Source organism: Fukomys damarensis, unplaced genomic scaffold, assembly GCF_012274545.1.
Source record: "Fukomys damarensis isolate Sample0158 unplaced genomic scaffold, DMR_v1.0_HiC HiC_scaffold_18, whole genome shotgun sequence".
Lineage (NCBI taxonomy): Eukaryota > Metazoa > Chordata > Mammalia > Rodentia > Bathyergidae > Fukomys > Fukomys damarensis.
Window position 1 is genome coordinate 39,881,659 of NW_022900930.1, and position 21,449 is coordinate 39,903,107.

The 21,449-nt window shown below is 38.7% G+C and overlaps 1 long non-coding RNA gene and 1 pseudogene across 1 annotated transcript; one reads left to right on the forward strand and one right to left on the reverse strand.

Annotated features, from left to right (window-relative positions):
• Positions 1-454: 454 nt before the first annotated feature.
• Positions 455-18,425, reverse strand: LOC104866065. The gene is made up of 3 exons (XR_781335.1): positions 18,322-18,425; positions 3,246-3,400; positions 455-767 (listed from the first exon to the last, which is right to left on the reverse strand). It is a non-coding gene; the product is annotated as an uncharacterized LOC104866065 (long non-coding RNA).
• On the forward strand, positions 5,577-6,447 carry LOC104866064 (annotated as a pseudogene).
• Positions 18,426-21,449: the final 3,024 nt, after the last annotated feature.

Consider the following 21,449-nt stretch of genomic DNA (forward strand, 5'->3'; position numbering starts at 1 on the left):
GAAGCATCCTAAGTTCCTGAATTTAAATTGACAATCAAACTGCATTCAGTTAAGACTGTCACAAAGTACCTTTCTGAGGATTTCCAATAGGCTCCCAGAATGTGTTCAGTCTGTCTCCTTCCAGTCTTCTTCCACATGAAAGGCCAAGCTGACGGGAAGGGTCTATTCCTTCAGATTTGCGATGGGTAAACACGGCAAACTAGCAGTGCGCATGGCCACCTCCTTCCCTGGCAACTGCTTTCCAAGAATTTTCAGTGTTTCACCTTGCGTCATACATTTGCTAATACCCATTTCTTACATTTTTCACAACCCTAGTGTTACTTGGCTTATGGCATATCGCTAGTAGCAAGGCCGCTTTAAAAAAGTGTCTTTTTCTAATAATCCATAGTTATTACATTGAATCTCCATATTAAACAAAACTAAAGGAAAAAGAAGAAATAGGGAAGATGTTGGGAAGGATGGGCAAAGGACATATGTAAAAGAGAAGGAGAGGAAGGAAGGGGGCAGACATTAAAACAAACAGCATTTCCAAGGAAGGATAATTTCCTAATAGAAGATATAATGATCTAAGCCATAAACAAATGACCGGGCATGAGTAAACCACATGTTGCCTTTCAAATCAGTCTTCCCTGTTGTCCTTATATGCTCAATATAGTTTCTAGGTTAAGACAAGGAAGATTCGAAGTACTCGGATTTTGTGCCATTTTTCCCTCTGTGCCCGAGTGGTAGGGTGGTAGAGGTCATCGAGATGTCCAGCAAAGTTGCTCCTGCAAATTAGGATGAGAAGAAATGCAATGGATCTCATAGAAACTGTTGAAAATAGAGTTCAATCCCCGGTAACAACAACAACAGCAAAAGAAAGATAGAAAGAAAAAAAGAAAATCTTGGCAACATATAGAACAGATGTGTGGATTAAAAAAGAGAAATGATATGAAGCAAGAAAATAAAGGTGTTTATCACATTGCTGACTTAGGGACCGGTCCCTTTGTATCATGCCGTCACAGCCAGCCTCATTGCAAAGGAGTTACTCTTGGGGTCTGTACACGTCCGTTCAATCAGTCTCACTAGAAGGAGGCTCTGGATAGCATCTTACAAAATTTATCATCATTGGATTTTAAATGTTACTATAGATGCCTTTTTATTAGGAGGGTCATGCCATTGTTTATGCTAATTTTTCCTTAACATTGCTTGAACTTAAGAAGCAGAATTAGGCTTTTTCAGAGTCCTTCCTCATGATTCCTTCTGTTTTCATTGTTTGTGTTTTGTTTGGTTTTCACAAGTTCTCCCCAATAGCTTTGAACTTCTACTCATAATGTATAAGTTTCTCAATAAAATCCCACCGATCTATTTGAATCACATGGCAGCCCTGATGAACAATTGGTCCTAGATATAATCATTTCTGATTGTTCTTTTATACTTCCTGTGATCATCCATAAGCCTTAATATCCACATCTTACTCTTCAGACAGAACCAGAAAGATGACTTTATGGCAAATGTTTCCAAGTTATAACCACCCACTTACCTCTCCGCTATTTAGATTTTTCATCTCACTTTCAATGAGTTGAAGAGACCAGCTTAGCCATAAGGAAACTGTTACCTATGTGATCTCATCTCTATTCATCTTCCATTCAGTCTGATGCCATTGTGAAGACTTCTTCAAAATCCCTTGATCTCTCTAGGCAGCTTCCAGTATAGAGCTTTTTGATTTAGTTTCCTCTGCTCAGAGCAATCTTCCCTGCACATATCCACAAGGGTCCATTGTGTAACATCCATGAAGTCTTGTGAGAGTTTCTTTAACCAACAGATTTGAAACTGAAACATTTCCTATGCACTTGCTATCCTTTCTTTGCTTTAGTTTTTCCTGGGCAATAGCACAATCTCACGAATCTCATACTTTCCTCATTGATGTAACTGTTTGTGTCAATCTAATGTGCAAATAATATATAATGATGTTTCATGGCTGGCAAATACTAGATCAGTAGCAAAAACATAGTGCATATTCAGTAAATGACTTGTTGAATCAATCAATCAGAGAGTGAATTAATGTAAATCTTTGAGGATGAATCTTGTGTTAGTTTCACCTACAGGGAGAACTGAATGTGTCAGGTACCCTGATTATCATGCACTCTATTTCATAATTCTCCTATTGCTATCAAGAGTTGTTCAGAAGTTTATTTTAATGGATACCAATGAAAAAAAATGTTTAATCACTAAGAAAACCACATTGAAAACCATACCTTATCATTTGGGTAGTCATTTAATCTGGATTTCTGATTTTGATACTTGAAAGAAGAAAACATCATATTTTTCTTCCAGGTTCAATGAGACGATTAAGTGAAATTATACGTGCAAAAGCAATTTATAAAGCCAATTAAAAGAATTACTAATACAGATATTTAAAGCCAATCTTTGTATTTATATATTTGAAATACATTATAGCTGCAATTTGCATACTCAAGGAAATGTAAGGATGACATAGTAATACTTGTTTTTGTGCATGTTATTTTTAACTTTGGTTTACTAGTACATGTGTGTAGCACATAATGCTTATGCTCCTCCTGGGAATTTGGTGCATGCATACAACACATCCTAATATCTTTCTTTCATCCCCTTTCCCTTCCCCTTCTCGCCCTCCTCTCTCCATTCATCTTTTGATCCTCTTCCTTTTCTGTACATGTTTACAATACAAAATGTTTACATTTCTTGTATGGCGTTGGTACATACACATAGCACATTGTAATTCCTTTTCCAATGCCTTCTCCCTTCTCCCTTCCCTCCATCTCTTGATCCCTTTGCTCTCTGAGAAAGATCTGTCTCCCTACTTCCTATTACCTCTCTTGTATTTTCATCTTTATTTTTCCTTATGTTTCTCATATAAGAAGAGTCATGTGTTGACAGTGTACGTGGGGGTCAAAATGTACAATAGATAATGTGAAATAAGGAAAAAGTTCCAAGGGGGAGGGGAAAGCGGGAGGGGTTGGGAAAGGAAAGGGAAAAGAATAAAAATGAGAAAGTGAAAAAACAGGAACAAAGTCTTTATAAATAGGGAGAGGTGGAGGGTTTGAAAATAAAAAATAACCAAGATATATCATGTAAAAGTATAAAATAAAAATGAGGAATTCCTTTAGTTGCCTATGGGACCTCAAAGTGTCTGTGGACAGACTAAAAATCTTTAATTATTTGAAGTTAGAGAGTGAATGGATGGATTTTCCAGGACAACAACCAATCCAGCTCTTCCTTACAACCTGTGAGCCGAGCTCCGCGGAGTCTCCACAATGCAGGTCCAAGTTCTTAAAGAGACCTTCTCAGAACTGGTGCCAACCAATGTTTGTTCCTGTTTCCAAGTCCAGTTTGTTCCCAGCATGCATTCTTTCAAAATATGTTTCAATGCTCATTGCCCCTTAAAGCAAGGGAAATAAAACAAAAGCAAGTATGACTACCCAGAGTGGAACCCGCCCACATTTGAGAGAGCAGACCTGCAAGAGAGGTCAGAGAGTCACCCGGGAGAAGCACTCATCCAGGTGAGAGCCCAACCTTCCTTGGGCCAGTGTGAGAGGGCAGATCTACAAAGTGCAGGTAGAGTGGCACCTGGTCCCCTGAAGAGCATAACATGGGGAAGTAGAGGCAAAAACTAACCAACCAACCCAATTCTGGACAAACACCTGGAGAGAGAAGTGAGCATGCAGACCCCAGGACTGTGAACATTAATTCAACAGCCTCAAAGGCTACATCTGGTAGAAAACAGAAAGCTGATTGTGTTCCCCATCTACCAATAGAAGCAAGGACACACCTTGTCTAGAATGGGCACTTTGAGGACCCAAAGAAACTAAAGCAATTCTTCAGACAGCGGACTCATATCTAGAATATATGTTATTTTGTTTTGTTTGGTTTGGTAGCGGAGATTGAATTCAGGACCTTGTGTACCACTGAGCTAAATCCTTGGCCTGCAACTCAGTTCTTTACCATTTTTTCCATTCTGTCTGTTCTTGCTGATTACATGTTCTTCAAAAATTATAGCCTATAAAACCACACTTTCATTTTTGTGAAAAATAATCTCATATAATTTTTGAAACTATCTTTTCTATCACTTTTAGACTTTTGACCAGGAAGAAGAAATATTCCAAGACTTCTGAATTAATACTGACAATCAGGCTACATTCAGCTTAGCAAGACAGGTGCAAAATACCTTGCTGAGGTTCTCCATGGGATCGCTGGGTATGGCCACTCTGCCTTCTGTGAGTCTCCTGTGTGAATGGTGAGCTGAGATGAAGCTCGGTAGGAGCTTGTCACATCTCTCTGAGAGATGCCACAAATCCACATGGAAAGCGAACTGTTTTTATTCACCTCGTCCCCTTACAACTACTTCACAAGACTTTTCACACTATGTCACATCCGGAAATACTTTTTCACATGTAGCCACAGAACACCATGATTTTCCTAAAATACGTTCCTAGTATTGAGGCCCCTTATACTATCTGACTGCATTCTAATACACATGCGGTGACTAAATCCCAATTTGACTATCCTTAAAAAAAAAAAAAGGACTAATGGCACAGGAGTAAAGAGATGGACTGAAGGAAGAAAGTTTGTAGAGGAGGAGGGGGCAAACACTTGAAAACAAATTGTAGACTTTATAAAGAAGGATAGGGATTGATGGCACAAGCAACCAATGCTGCTTTGTGTGTGAAAGCACCTTATTCCTCCAGATCAGTGTTCTCTCTTTCAAATACATCCAGTACAGATTCCATTTAAGGATCCAACAAGGTACTAGGGAAGTCTGAACACACCCAAACCATTTTTTGTGAGCCCAACTACTGGAGGTTTAGAGGTTGTGCAAATACAAAAATTGTCCTGCTGCAACTAAGGAAGAGAAGAAATGCTAGTTTAATGACAAATGCTGTAAACACAGAGAATATATTCCCACAACACATTTTCTAGATCTTTAATGTTTTAGTGATTTATTTTTTTCTTTTTGGTGCTGGACTTTGGGCTCAGACCACCACACATGAAAAGCACATGGTCCACCAGCAAATCCACTCATCTCCAGCACACTAATTGTTGAATAAATAAATGAATGAATGACTCAATCGATCAGAGAACACATATTAATCTTTGGAGAAATTTATATAAGTTTTGGTTAATTTCTAAATTGTCTGTATGAGTTACCATAAATATCATCCACTCTATTGGATAATTCATCTGTTTATATCATGAAGTGGTTAGAAGCCTATTTTAATGGAGACCAATTGAAATATGCTTTTCCTTCATCACCAAGAAAACCGTATCTACGTTAGTTATCATGTGGCTCATCTTCCAACCTGGATTTCCAAGACATCACCCTAAAACAGTGAAAGAAATTATATACTTCATACAAATTTGTGCTGGGGTCCCTGAGAATATTGAATGAAATTGGGAATATAAACCAATTCATATAAAATTATTACAGGTATCTATAAACATTGTTTGTGTTTCCATATTGAAAATGCATTCTAGCTATAATTAGCCTACTCCTGAAAATCCAAGGGCACATCCAGGAATATTTCTTTTCAGGTTTGTCCTTCTTGCTCCAGGATGCCATGGATATTGAGAGATATTTTAAAAGGATTGGTTATAAGAACATCAAGAACAAATTGGACTTGGAAACTAACACGTATTTCAGCACCACATCTAAAATACTCCCACCGAGAACCTTAGCATGCATCGTGGAGAACCCACGAAGTTAGACAAAAAGACTATTTTTGAGAAAATGTGAGAAAGAACTGGGGTGGGTGGGGCATGTCTCCAGCTAAATCAATTTTTCCTCTGGGCTCTGACCACAATGAGGTTGAAACTACAGTGCTGGGAGGATATGTTCACATCGGTTCAGTCAATAATTATAACCATAATGTGATTCACCTTCTACCACAGGTGACCATTGGGGCAGAAACTACATTGTTGATGCTGGGTTTGGACGCTCCTCCCAGTTCTGGAGCCTTTGGAATTAATTTCTGGGGAGGATCAACCTCAAGTGCCTGCCATTTTCCGCTTGACAGAAGAAAATGAAATCTGGTACCTGGACCAAAACAGAAAAGAGCAGTACATTCCACAAGCAAGAGTTTCTTAATTCTGATCTTCTAGAATAGAAGGAACACCAGAAAATCTTTTCCTTTATTCTTGATCCTCAAACAGTTGAAGATTTTGAGTCAATAAACATATACCTTGAGACATCACCAACATCAGTGTTTACAACCGAGTCAGTATGTCCCATCCAGACTCCAGAAGGGTTTTACTGTTTAGTGGGCTGGAATCTTACCTATACGACATTCAATTATAAGGAAAATATAAAGTTTGCAGAATTTAAAATAGCAAAGAGTGAAGAAGTAGATGAAGTACTGCACACCATATTTGGTATTTCATTAGAGAAAAACACTTGTGCCCAAATATGGTGATCCAAGTTTTTCTGTTTAGATAAGCAACAGAAATGGTCTTCAATGTACTATATGTAAATTAAACATTTACCATCAAAATTTCAAATATGTACACAGGATGGTTAAAGTAAGAAAAGCAATTATATATTGGATATTTAAATCACCAATGACTAACTGATGATATATTGTAACTCCTCCTCTTTTTTAAAATATTTTTGCGACAGGGTCTTGCTGCATAGTTCAAGCTTGAACTCACTATGTAGCCCAGACCAGACTCAAACTTGTGGAAATCCTCTTGTCTCAGCCTTCCAAGTGCTAGATGCTAGATCCACCCTTTTGACATAATACCCTTTGACCCATAAAAATTGTCAGCATACATAACTGACTTTTTAAAGAAATATAGCCACATACAACTTTGCAAAACTAATCATACTTGAAGTGTTTTAGTGATGGTGTGTTATCTTGTGAATCATAATGATTCGTGCTAGAAAACTTACCAATATTGCTTTATTTTTTAATTCACAGTGAATTTATACTGGTAGTTAAGTAAAGAGAATAGCGAGACTACTGCTTCCACTAAACCTAGACAGTCTATATCTAATGTCTACTTTTTAGATAGTACTACCTGTATAACTCAGAATTCAAATACAACAAAGAAAGAGACACAAAACCTAACTGTCATCAAGACATTTAAAGTCACACCTAACGCTATGATTAGATGTCCAGGCAGAGCTCATAATTTCTCCCAGGATCTTTTTATAGCTGCATTTCTTTATATACTATTCTTCTAAATGTGGGAACAGTGATAGCTGGAAATTTTGGCTTGCAGGTTGATACAATTTATCTCTAAAATAAAGATAATTATAAATATAATTTCATATCATCTAGAAAATTTATGCTCTAAAAAGTATATTAAAATGTTGTTATCTAATATGTAGATCAGAATTTTTATTTGGAGACATCATGGGATAAGAGTCATCTTTTCATGCTGTTTCTTTTTTAGCAGTTATATTAATTTAATTCCTTCCCTACTTTGTCACAGAGAAAACCTTGTAGGTTCTTTGTGCATGTTCAGGCTCCAAATGCTGGGAAACTGTGAATTATTTGTAAATCTGTGTACTTAATTCCTCAGAGTTATAATGAGTACTGTACATAAACAACAGAGCGCCAAGCCTAGAGCAAACACTAAATAAATATTTGTTGTACAGATGAATGAATAAGGTCAGCAACTAAGTGATGTTTTGGGTAGTAGGTGACCATTTAATGGAATTCTTCCATCTTGTTTTGTTATATTCTGCAATTTGTTCCTTCTATCTTTCATTGTGTCACTCTAGCTTGAAAATCTTAGTCCCACTATCACTGGCCTGCTTCATCCTTGATAAAATGACAAGGTATGAGGTGCCCAGTATCTAAGAGCATGGCTTATGCTTTAGTACTGAATCTTTACTTTTCTACAACTCATATTTTCTGCCTGTGGGTTCCAGTATGAGGACTACAGTTTAATGTAGATTTATTAATAAATTGTTCTCCCTCTTCACCTTGTGGTCATAATAATAAGGTGCCATGAGAATCAGGAACTGGAACGGAGCACTGTTCATTCAGAGAATGGTTGTGCTATAGCTTGCGTGTTGTATGTAGTCAAGTAACAGGTGGGAGATGATGGTGACGGAGGTGTCTTAGGGAGGAGTGGCCATAAGACCTGCCCTGAGTGGGAAGGAAAGAGGGAAACATGTATCAGTATATGACAATTTACCACTTTCCTTACATTACAGGACTGACATTCTAAAAAACTGCTTCATAAGGTGGTTTCTTGTGTATACTGGAAGACAAACTATTTTCTCACATTGGTTGGTCTGACCAAGACCATGTTGATAACAAAACACGTGGAAGAGATCATGGCAAGGTTGAGGGAGAATGAAGCACGCTATAACAGTGACTCAAGAAAAACACATCATACAATGAGTATCCCACACCAAATGAACTGTTGTTTCATATCTACCACATAGAAGAAAAAAGCCAAGCATGTTGAAAGAGACTCAGAGGTGTAAAATTAAGTTTCAGATCCAAAAGCTGAACCTTGGCTACAAAGTTAATGTTTATCAGATGAGACCTAAATGAATAAAGAAGATAGATTGCATCAACCTGTATGACCAGGAATTGTTAAAGTGCTTCTCCATTCTTTGGGTTTATCCAATAGGATTTCTGCTTTCTTTTCTTTTTTCTTTTTCTTTTTTTGTAGTGGGGATTGGACTGGAGATCTTGTGCTTGCGAGGCAGGAAGCAGCACCACTGAGCTAAATGCCCGGCCCTAAGATTTCTACTCCTGAAGGATCACTGGAGATTAGAATGTGCCATGTCCCTTGTAGTCAGGGTTTTGGCCAGAGAATACATTTACTACAGGGCACATAGTTTATAGGATTATTTTATGATAACTACCCAAAAGGGCAAATGCAGAAGAATTCAAGTGGTTAATCGCATACTAGGGGCCCAAAGAATCCAGCTGAAGGCCTGGATCCCACAGTGATGTCCCACACAAGTCCAGCTAAAGGCTGAGAGTCCAGAGCAGTGTCCACCATGAGTCCAGCCAGTGGCCTAGAGTCCACTGCAATGTCTCACGCTTGTCCATTTTGAGGATCTTTACCCAGAAGGCCCAAAGGCCAGTGGTGGAAGCCAGAAAACCTACACCTGTGAGATGAAGGATTTATGCCAAAATGCTGAGGGATCCACATGGGAGCCAGGAATGCTCACATGAAGATCAAAGCTCCCCTGACAAAAACAGCAGCCATTCTCAGAGCCAGAGAGGCCCTGAGCTCCTCCTCCAATAAGAACAACCAAGTTCACATCAGGAAAACCATCCACCACAAGCTTCCTCAAGCAAATCAACAGGCCAGGATCTTCCTCTCCAGTTCCTTTTTATGGCTGTTGATAACAATTCTCAGGTGGATCCCTGATGCTCAGACCATGCTGATTCAGTTCAGCTAGGCGTTACAAACTGATTATTAGTTGATCCACTACAATGTCCAATGAGGGCTTCAGGATGAGTAATATAGAAGCCAGAGCCTCCAGATGTGTCTGGAAAGGGTGGAGTGAGGAAGGTATATATTTCAATTTTTTCTGTTTCTATGGTAAAGATGAGTGTGAGCATTTATTTCCAAATTTTTTTTTACAGTAAGCCAGAGAAAGAAACTATGAGAGCTGCCTATCCTTACACCTGGGTGGAACCTCCAACCCTTGGGACAAAGTCCTGGAAGTAGACTCATTTTATATTTACATCTCTGTTTTCTGTGGTCTAAGTCCACTCAGGAATGTAAACCTTATACAGCCAAAGCAGTTCTAGCTACAAAGTTCATAGCAACTTTACAGAAGAAAGATCTAAAATAAACAACCCAATATTGTACCACCTGGTATTAGAAAAGTAAGAGCTAAATCCAAAGTTAACAGAAGGGAAAAATAATAGGGAAGGACTGAGGAAGGAGGTATAGACACAAGGTTAGCCTCCCTGACCTACCCAGACACACCCAGAAGCATGCTTTACTAATCCCCTAGGCGTTTCTTAATTAAGTCAAGCTGACATAGCACAGTTACTAGTCAGAACACATTAAAAGATCACCCAACATCACCAAGTGGGTTTTTTCCTTGGGATGCAAGCGTGGTTCATCATATACAAATTAACTATGGTGAGTCAAACACATTAATAGAATAAAGGACAAAAACTACATAAACATTTCAAAATATACAGAAAAATATTTGACAAAATTCAGCATTTATATTTTTTGATAAAAACTTCAAATATTTTTGGTAAAAACAATGTTCCTCAACATGAGAAAATCCATATTTATGACAAACTAGCAGTGACTATAGTTAACAATGTATACTTCTAAAGACAAAAAGAAGGAGATTTTAAGTATTCTCACCAGAAAGAAATGATAAATAGTTGAGGTGAAGCATATGTTGTCTGGCTTGATAATTTTTCAATGATCACATGTAATGAAATAACAATTTCATCCCAGAAATATATATACAATTTTGTCAATTCAAAATAAATCTTTAAAAATGCAGGTGAATGAGCTCAGTGGATTAATTATTATGAATCCAGTTTATACCACTCCTTAACAAGTTACCCTCAAAATTAATAGTATGAAATAATCATTTCTTAACATTCACATAATCCTTGAGTTTGGAATTTAGAAGCACAACGTAGAACAGCTCTTGCCTTCTCACTAGTGTACAGTCACAGCAAAGAAGACTCCTGTTTCTGGTAATGATTTTATGGCTGTGTTCTAGAATCATCTAGAAGCATCTTTACAGTATGAGTGGAGCTAGGATGGCACCAACATGGGAACCCTACATGTAACATCCATATCATGAGTGCCCACTTGCCTTCTTTGTCATGGGCCTGCAGATTTTAAAAAAATAAAATGAACCATGTCTCTAATAACAGGTTGAGTGAAATTACCACCATTACCTACTATTTCTGTGACAAATTACAAAATATGCTTCTTTATCCACATGTGTAGATGAAAATAGTGAGACTCAGATGGAACAACTTGCCCAAAGAAAAAGCTCTAGTAAATGTGGTCATTTAATCTCAGTTAATGGTCTGGAGTGAATTGTGTCTGTTCAAAACTTGGGCTCCCAAAAATTGTCTGTTTTTGAAGAGATGGGGTCTTCAAAGAGGTGAACAAGGTAAGTGAAATTACTTGGTTAAGCCTTGATTCAAAATAGCTGTTGTTCTTTTAAGAAGAGAAATTTGGGAAACAAATAAAATTGACACCAGGGATGTTCATGGTCAGTGGGAAGACTATGTAAGAAGACAGCCCAGGAGTCAGGCCTCAGAAGACTCCAACAGCTGACACTTTGATCTTGGCCTTTAGCCTCTGTCAGTGTGGTAGGATAAATTTCTATTTGTCATTATTTTCTTAGGGTGGCTTTAGCAAATCCAATTACGTAGTTGGGGTTGGCTTGAGCTCCTAGTAACAGAACCACCAACAGTAGCCTGAACTAGGCATTGACATTGGTGGGCCTATCATTTTTTGAGGATGGGTTCTTTTTTGGTACCAGAGATTAAACTTGGGAACTTGAGCTTGCAAAGCAGGTGGCAGAACCACTGAGCTAAATCCCCAGCTCTAGTGGGCCTATTTTGGTAAATAAATTTTTGTAGGGTTATGGGCTCTGTTGATTATGTGTTATCTATGGCTGCTTTTATTCTGTATGCAGAATTTAGCACTTGGTAAATATTCTATGGCCCTCAAAGCCTAAGTCATATTTTATATTGCTATTGAAAAACAATTATACTAAGGAATTTACCCTACTTACTATATAGCTCCTTACATAAGCAGTTGCTGACTGATTTTTAAACAAACAGGGCATTAAGGTTTGACATACAAGTCCAGAATCTAGGAACGCTAGAGCTCCTCTGCCAATGTGATCAGCACCTAAGCTCCGAGCCCCTTCTGTTTGTTCCAAGGTCCCTTGGGGATTGTTTTATATTTTGTATTCGCAAGATATAACATGTCTGTCTACTGGACCTCTGTCCGTCATACTTGCAATTTGCAAAGGAGAAGGAAAGACCAAGGCACAGAAAGAGGCTCTTCTTAGATGAGTCACATCTAGACTTCTAGCATTTTAAACAGCTGGCAAAGAAGACTTGAATTCCTGATGTTGGTTGCAGAAAGGTTATAGTGAAGGGGAATAAAAGAACAAGATTATGGAGGTGAAAACTCAGTGTGGAGGGGACATGAGGGGAAATATGCATAAAAGATCTCCAGAGTTTTCAGTGTCTCCTTATCCTTCCACTGAGGCCCCATGAGAGAGGGAAGTTTGATGAGCCATCTGAGGCAGGAAATAACTTGCCAGGAAAGGAACTCAGTTCAGTTTTGGGCAAAAAACAAAAAGGCAGGTACAATAACAGGATAGATATTTTCAACACAAGCAATTCAAGCAAATCAGCTTCACAGTCACTGAATGCTAGTTGCTAGCCATCAGCAGCAGCCTGTCCTAGCTGGTAGCTCTTCAGGAAGCTTGGGAAATTAAAGCTGCTCAAAAAATAAAACCCAGGAAACATTAGCCACAGCAATTAGACAAGAGAAAGAAATTTAAAGCAATACAGATAGGAAAGGAAGAAGTTAAACTGTCATTATTTGGTAACGATATGATACTCTACATAGAAGACCCAAAAAAACTCTGCCAAAAGGCTTGTAGACTTAATTGACACTTTCAGCAGAATAGCTGGATACAAGGTCAACACTCAAAAATCAACAGCCTTCTTGTACACAAATAACAGACTCACTGAAAGAGAAATTAGGGAAACAATTCCTTTCATAATAGCATCCAAAAAATGAAGTATCTAGGAATCCATCAAACAAAAGAAGCAAAAGACCTCTACATTGAAAATTATAGCACTCTGAAAAAAGAGATCGAAGAAGATAAAAGAAAATGGAAAGACATCCCCCGCTCCTGGGTAGGAAGAATCAACATAGTGAAAATGGCCATACTACCAAAAACTGCTATACAGATTCAATGCAATGCCAATTGAAATTCCAACACTATATTTCACAGAACTAGAAAAAATAATCCAAAAATTCATTGGAGACTTAGCAGAAGAGACTTAGAATCGCAAAAGCAATTTGAGGCAACAGAGATATAGCAGAGGATATCACAATTCCCAACTTGAAACTACTACAAACCCACTGTGATAAAAACAGCATGGTACTAGCAAAGAAAAAAGACCTGAGGATTGGTGGAATAGATTGGATGATACAGAAACAACTCCAGATGTACTCAGCTATGTCATCTTTGACAAAGGAGCCGACCATCCTCACTGGAGGAAAGACAGCCTTTCTAATAAATGGTGTTGGAAAAATTGGATCGCAACCTGCCAAAGATTAAGACTAGACCCTTATCTTTCACCATGCACTAAACTAAAATCGAAGTGGATTAAAGACCTAAATATTAAAAAAGAGACACTAAACTTTGTGGAAGATAAGTTAGGCAGAACTTTCAAAGACATTGGCATAGGAAAAGACATTACGAACAAATCCTCAGTAGCATGGGAACTAGCACAAAGAATCAACAACTGGGATCTCATCTTATTAAAAAGCTTCTGCACTGCAAAAGAAAGCACTAACAGAGATAAGAGACAATCTACAATGTAGGCAAAACATTTTACTAGCTGCTCCTCAGACAAAGGACTATTATCTAGAATATATAAAGAACTAAAAAAAATCAGGCCCCAAATATAAAAACCTGATTCGAAAATGGTCATTTGAAATGAATAGACATTTCTCAGACAAAGAAGTAAAAGTAGCAAATAAATATATGCAAAAATGTTTGACATCACTGGAGAGATGCAGATGAAAACAAGACTGAGATTCTACCTAAACCCAGAAAGAATGGCTGCTGTCAGGAAATCAATCAATAACAAATGTTGGCAGGGCTGTGAGGAGAAAGGAACCCTTTTCCATTGCTGGTGGGAGTGTAGACTGGTGCAACCACTTGGGAAATCAATTTGGAGATACCTCAAAGAACTAGGCCTAGTGGTTCCATTTGACCCAGCTATCCCTCTGCTGGGTATCTTTCCAAAAGAATTTAAAAAATCATATCACAGTGATATATGAATACTCATGTTTATAGCGGCACAATTTGTAATAGCTAAAACTTGGAAACAGCCCATTTGCCCATCAGTTGGAGACTGGATAAATATGTGGCTTTTCTATAAAATGGAACACTACTCAGCCATAAAGAATGAGAAATGAGAGTCATTCATAGGAAAATTGATTCACATTGAGGTCATACTCTTAAGTGAAATAAATTAGATACATATATGTAAATACTGAATAGTTTCTTTGGTATAAAAACTAAAAGTGTAAATAAGATCCAAATTGTATAACTGACAATGTGAAATAGGAAGAAAAAAGCTAAAGCTATAGGGGAAGTGGGAAGGGTATGGGAAAGGAAATAAGGAAAAAGAAAAAATATGAGAAAAGGAAAAATGGAAGAGTCTTTGTAAATAGGGGAGGTGTGAGGGAGTGAAGAGAGGACAGGAATATGGGGAAAAAATGAGAACCAAGATCTGTCATGTAAAGGTGCAAAATCCCAATGATAAATGTAACTGTACTGTATACTTTAAAAAGTGCCAATAAACTCAATGTAAAGAAAGGTAAAACCCATTGAAAAAGGACCAACACAAGTGGAAATCATTGCAACATGTGGTTCTGGGCTGTTCAGGTCCATTTCCAACCCCGTGCTTCCTTAGTCACCACCTACCCTAAATGGTAGCTCAAGGAGCCACTTGGCCGTGTAGCTCCTAGCCAGCTTCTGGGCACAGTAGCTATTGATGAATGGAAATTCCCTTGGAGAGGGAACCAGAGGTCACAGTGGATTTGAAAGACACCAGATATAAAGTAATTTCCTGCCTGATTCTAGCTTCTTGGCAATAATAAAATGGATTTTCCTTTACAGACATTCCTGCTACAGGAAGAGCCTAACAATGAACACTCTTATGTGTTGCCTCTTAGTTGGGTTCATAGAACAAATGATAGAAAGTACAAGGGGGAGGGATTAAAGAAATAACTTTCCCCAGCACCCACATTTTGCACATTAAGAAAGAGACTTTCATGTTCTGGAATTGCAAAGTCACATCCACAATAGAGACACTGTCGGACTTTGTAGTTCTGTTCTTTCCCCCAGCCAAGGTCACAGCTGGTGGAGACTCCTTTTGTCAAGTTCCAGTACCCACCTGCCCAGTGTACGACACAGGCCTGAGAAGAAAGATACACTAAAACACAGAACTAAGAAAGAGAAAGCAGGGAGCCAGTACATCCAGTGCCGGAGTAACTGACAAAGGCCCTGGCCAGTCCCAGGCACAGACTATTACTGACAATCAGTTGGGATACAGGAGATGTGTGGTTCCTATGGAAATTAATGTAAACAAGTCTTATAAAGGACAGGACAAAGCTTTCTCGAATTAGGAATACAATAGACAAAATGCACAATTGTAATTAGAACATTGTCCTTCTCCTCTCAAGGTTTTAGTTGTTGGAACAGAATTTGGGAGCGAGTTAATCTGACCTGGGCACATAGGCTCAGACAGACTCAGATCTATAAAAAAGCCAAGTGTGGGGTTAGCTCTTCACAGCCTGCCTTGGGCATAATCAGTATTATAGTCTCTGCACATAGCCAGAAAGTGGGTTCTATCCCTGAGCAAGTGGAGGAATATATTAACGGTGCTGTTACAGATATTCAGGTTGTGGTCGGCCAGCCATGGGCAACACACAGGGTTTTCCACGGCAGCCCTGTTGGGAAAGGTACACCCAAGATGCAGGACACCCAGCCGGGGCGGCTGATCCAGTCTCACCTGACAAATTCCGTGCAGCCCCTATGTGGTAAGCAAAGTCAGCTCAACTTTTGACCTCCCATGAAAGAAAGGTAGCCAGTGCCACTGCAAACTATGGCGAACAAAATTCTAACCTATAGGAGCAGAGGGTCCAACCAAGTACAGCAAGCCTATAGTTTAAATATTAAGGATCGTGGCATAAACAATCCTGTGGAAGAAAGAAAAAAGGCAGACACAAGCAAGTGATTTGAATTGCTATGGTGCCCCTACTTCTGCCACAGAAACTATAAACCTCTAAGAAACAGAGGCACGGATGGATAAGACCAGAATGCATCTGGCTGACACCAAGTCAGAAGCTAAAGGGCTGGTAAATGTAAGGAACATCAAAAGAACTGCTACTGAAACTCAACCCTCAATAAATCGCTAATTCCTAGTAATCTTTCAACAGACCATGAGTGTATGCAAAGCTTCCGTTTGGGGCACTGCATAAGATGCAAGTATAAGACACAGCCTTGACTTTTTCTCTTGGGTGGAATCTGGTACGGAAACCTCTAACCTTGAGCTATCTCAAAACATGACGCTTCTAGTCCATGTTGTAATGCTTGTTTTCTTCCATCTCCTGGCAAAGAGAAAAATGGATTAATTCTGATTGGTCCTCCAGAGAATGCTTCACAGGGAAGTAACATGTGAGCTTGTAGGGTTTCCACAGTCTAAGAAATAGGAAAATACATGAAATCTTCTCCACCTGACTGTTCCATGCAGGATCCTATCACTTTCCTGAAGACTACCCCCATACTACAACCCCGCCCCATTCTTCTCTCTGGCCACCCCAGTTTTTTTCCCATTCCTAATGTTAATTTGTCCTTTTAAGATTCCGAGAAAGGCAGCATAGACCCAGAGGAGTATAAATAAGTTCAAAATCATTTTCACATGCCTGTAAAAATGCTTCCCTTCTGTGAAACCTTTTCCAAGTCCTCAAGACAAAAATAATGCCTCCTTCCTTTGTGCTTCACCTGCACTTAGTATACATGGCTATGTCCAAAGCCGTCCTGGTGTGAATTATTTGCTTGCTTTAATTAATATCCAATTCATTCATGAATGATTCAGTTGATCGGCACTGTTAGCAACTATCTAGCACTATGTTCCATTGAGAAATATAAATATGAATACAGTTTTGTTAAATGAATACATAATCAAATGTATTATAATCATATAATAGTCTGTTTGTCAATAAAAAGGAATGGGGTATCCTAGCTACATAAAGAATTTCAAAACATTATGCTAAGTGGAATAAAATAAATGCAAAAAAATCATATACTACATGATTCCACATATATGAACTCTCTAGAAATGCCAAATCTGTGGAGACCTAACATGGTTCTATAGGGCTGGGGATAAGAAAAGAGAGTATCTTTTGGGCAGTTGGAAACAGTCTAGAATTGTACTGTTGTGATGGCTGAACAATTTTGAGAAGGATTATTACTGAGTTGTACAATTAAAACAACTGATCACTCTTGTGAAAACAGCATTCCCCCAACAAGAGGTAGATAACAGATGGATGGATAGATGGAACATAGGTAGATAGATAGATAGATAGATAGATAGATAGATAGATAGATAGACAGACAGACAGATGTAAATAGATACAGATGTTTGGTCAAAATGACTTAGTTTTGACCATCTGGCAAGGCCTTTGGATGTAAAAGATTTACACATAAACCAATTCTTTCTAAAATGTTACCTGGTTACTACTAGTAATTTAGTTAAAGGGCCAGGAAGATTTGAATACTGAAGAAAAGTGAAAAAACAACTAAGGAATCACAGAGTCAATTACATCCTACATATTTCAACATTGCTTTTACCCAACATAAAGTCTATCTGATAAGGTGGTAAATGAAAGGAACCATACTGATGTGTGCTTAAAAAGTGTGGCTTGAATAACTTCACATGAGGCTTCCTTATCTGAGACCAAGAAGTGTGATATTTGAGTAGCATAACTGGCAAGCTAATCAGTGCTTAGACACTTTGAGCTCTCTCCTTACAAATGGAAGTTCTCTGGGCCTAAGGCATGAAGTAGATGAACTCCTTAATTCCAAGAAAACAATGCCCAAAGAAAACGTATATATCACTTTCAGGTTGCCTTGAATGCAAGTAGCAAACAGAGATGAAAGACTGCATCCACCTCTAACACAGACCTTGACACGATGTAAAACTTGGAAATTGAGAGGCAAAAAGAGAGGAAACTAAGTACCAGGAAATTATTAGCCTTCATGAGCCACCAGGTAGGCACCTACTGATTGTCAGAGCAGAAGTCTGCACTTGCACAACAATTGCTGAGAAGATACTAAAACTAACGCTGTGTTTTATAATAGCTGGTTCTAAGCAGGTAATATTGATTTTTAAAAAAAAGTGAACTCTAACTAAAACAGAAAAAAACTAAGCCCTTCGATCTATCTGCTCTGTCAGCACTTCACTGAACCTAATTAACAACCTCCCTCACCAATAAACAGCAGAACTTGTCCTAAACTCGGGTGATTATTTGGCCCCTGGTTGCTAGCATGAGTCAAAATCTTATTCATACCTGGTGTGACCCTCGGCTTTCTAGCCATAAAAGTTTCTTTCTTCCTCCAGGGAACCATTTTGTAAATTCTTCATCTACATTAGTCCCTTTATTTGGACAATGAACTAGCTCTGCACAGTTTTCTTTTTCAATCCTTGGATTTCATCCTTATAAAGAGTAAAGCAATGGCCCAATCTTGCAAACTGGATATTGGGGTGTGAGACTCACTGACTCATTGCACAGCCCACTCGGCCCTGATGCGGCTACTGCTATGGTGACTGAATGCCTGGCTCAAACCCAGATGTCGAGATGTAGCAACGTGCTCGGGTGGGAGGAGCTGATGTGGGTCCTAAGTCGTGGTCCTTGAGATCCAGACCTCCCTTGGGGCGGCTTTGTCCTTGGCTCTGAGATAAACCTCATATTGGCCTTGCAGTTATGCAGATCTGAGACAAAGCGGTCTTCAGAGGGGAGAGATTTGAGCAAGGGCATCTCCCTGAGCAGAATGATTTTGGGATGACCATTGTTATTTCCTCACTGTGCCTTCATATTATTCCTGTTGGTCTCTGTGTCGTTTGTGTCCAGATCTCTTTTTCTGATGATGCTGATCATATTCAGTGATGACCTACTGACATTTCACAATTTTATTCTTGTGATCTATGTAAAGGCATTATCTCCCACTATAGTTACATCCTGAGGTGAGATTACTGGAGACTCAGCAGTTAGGTCCCAGTCCTCTACCCAGTATGCAATACAGGCCTGAAAAAAATAACTAAAAGAAAGAACTAGGAGAGAGAATGTGGGTGCCAGGAAGACCAATGCCAGTGCAACTGACAAAGGCTCTGGCCAGTCCCAGGCACTAACTTTTATTGCAAATCAATTGGGGTAAAGGCAAGCTGCATGGATTTTTCTATGGAAATTAATGTAAACAAGGCCCATAAAGGACAACACAAAGCATTTTTGAATTAGGAACAGAATAGACAAAATATATGGCTGTAATTAGAACATTGTCCTTTAGTTGTGTGAGAGGAATTTGGGTGTGAGTTACTCTGACTTTGGCCAGACTCACCTCTGTAAACAAGCCAAGTGTGGGGATCACTCTTTACAGCCTGCTTTGGGCATAGTCAGTATTACAGTCCCCTGCAGAGTATATGACAGGACTTTGCCATATGGATTTGACAGGGACACAATTCAGCCCATAACCTTCTGCCTTCTGGTCCCAATTCATGTTCTTTTATGTAAAATGCATCACTATATTCTAACATCCACAAAAGTATTTAACATATGCTAGCATCAAATCTAAGTCCAAAATCTCATCTAAATATCATCTAAATTAGGTATAAGTAAGACTGGAGGTATGATTCATTCTGAGGCAAAATTCCTCTCCAGCTGTAAACCTGTACAGCCAGACAAGCTGTTGGCTTGCAGCATGCAATCCTAGGAGAAGCATAAAATAGACACTCCTGTTACAAAAGACAGAATTGAAAATGAACAGTTCCAAAACAATAGTAAATTCTACTAGGTTTAACACCACAAGAATGACCTTTTTAGGTTCCATTCTCTGCCTTTCAGGATTTCTAGGATGGCATCCCCCAGCCCTTGGTCCTACAGAGTGATGGTCCTGTCCCCTTTGCTTCACAAGGAGGCAACAACCTGGTCCACCGACACCAAGGAAGTGGCTCTGAGGCCATGGAAGAAACAACTCTGCCCTTCAGCCAGTGTTGCTTGGGTTCATCATGGCTCTTATTGCCTTGCCAGTCTCTGAGCCAGCTCTAGGGCTCTTCTACTCTTCACCTGAAGGGTCAGACAACATATTGACCATTTGTCAAAATCCCAAAGGTCAGTCAGACTTCTTTCAGTTCTTCTTGTCCTTGACCTGGTCAGTCCACACCGGCCGCCTTTCTGTTGAGATGGTTGACTGGGTCTATGAGCCATACTCATAAAGGCTTTATCAGGTAACTATAAAGTGACACCCTTCGTGGTCTTTCCAAAACACACTTTTTCTCATTTTTCAACAGAGATAATCTGAGAACTTTTCAAGTTTTTATAAATTAATTTTATTGGTACACCTTAGGTATACAATATAATGACATTCATCATTGCAAATTTGTATCTATACATAATCTATCTTGGTTCTTTTTTTCCCAATTCTTTCTTCTATCCATATCATCTCACATTATAAGTAGGACATAGAAAACAGACCTATCTTCAAAATTTAGCTTGAAATATACTCAAAAGAATATTGATGTTCATCACACACAAATTCTACCTTCTAAAATATCTTTAGAATACGATTCAGCCAGTTTCTTTTCCAGTGTATGAAAAGGATTGCTTTTCCTCTGTTTTCTAAGATCTTGCCCAAAGCACTTTGTAGCCTGCATTTCTACCAACAATCTCTTTCATGGCATCTAGGCTTTCTAGAAAGTGCACATCAAAGCTCTTCCAATTTCTGCTCATTACTCAGCCCCAAATCCACTTCACCTTTTTCTAGGTTTTGGTCATTAGAATGTCAATACACACAAGGATAGAGAAGACAGAATTCAGCCCATCACTGTTGCTAAATTAAAGAAAAATAGCTTATGTCTTGAGATTAATTTTAATTTAGTTACTTTAACAAATTCACTGACTGTCTCAAATGTTACCAGTAGATTATAGGTGTTTTGGGACTATAAATCATATCTGCAGTATGTGAAACTATCTCCTTCCTCTATTCCAATATTCGTAATACGTTCTCAGAATTATTCTACCTACCTTACATCTATTAACTCATTAATACTCTTCCCCAAAAACTATTAGAATTTCAACAAGATGTGAAGCTATGGTGTGAAAATAATTAAATGTTGTGCTTTTAACTTTATATGATATATAATAATATATATAATATATATATGGAGAGCAATGTCCTGAGGGGGTAAGCACCTTGACTAAGCTCAAAGTGAGGAGAGAGGTGAGGTACTGACACACTCACCCCAGTATAGACACAGCCCATTTATTCCTATTTCTTATTCTCATTTTTGCCTTTTCATGAACTGTACCACCCACACCCTAATGAAAGCTGTATCCCAGGTGATCCAAGAGAATCCCATCAGTCCACCCAGAGCAAGCTAAGGCTGTATGGAAAGGTGGCCCATGATATCCACACACAGGGAACA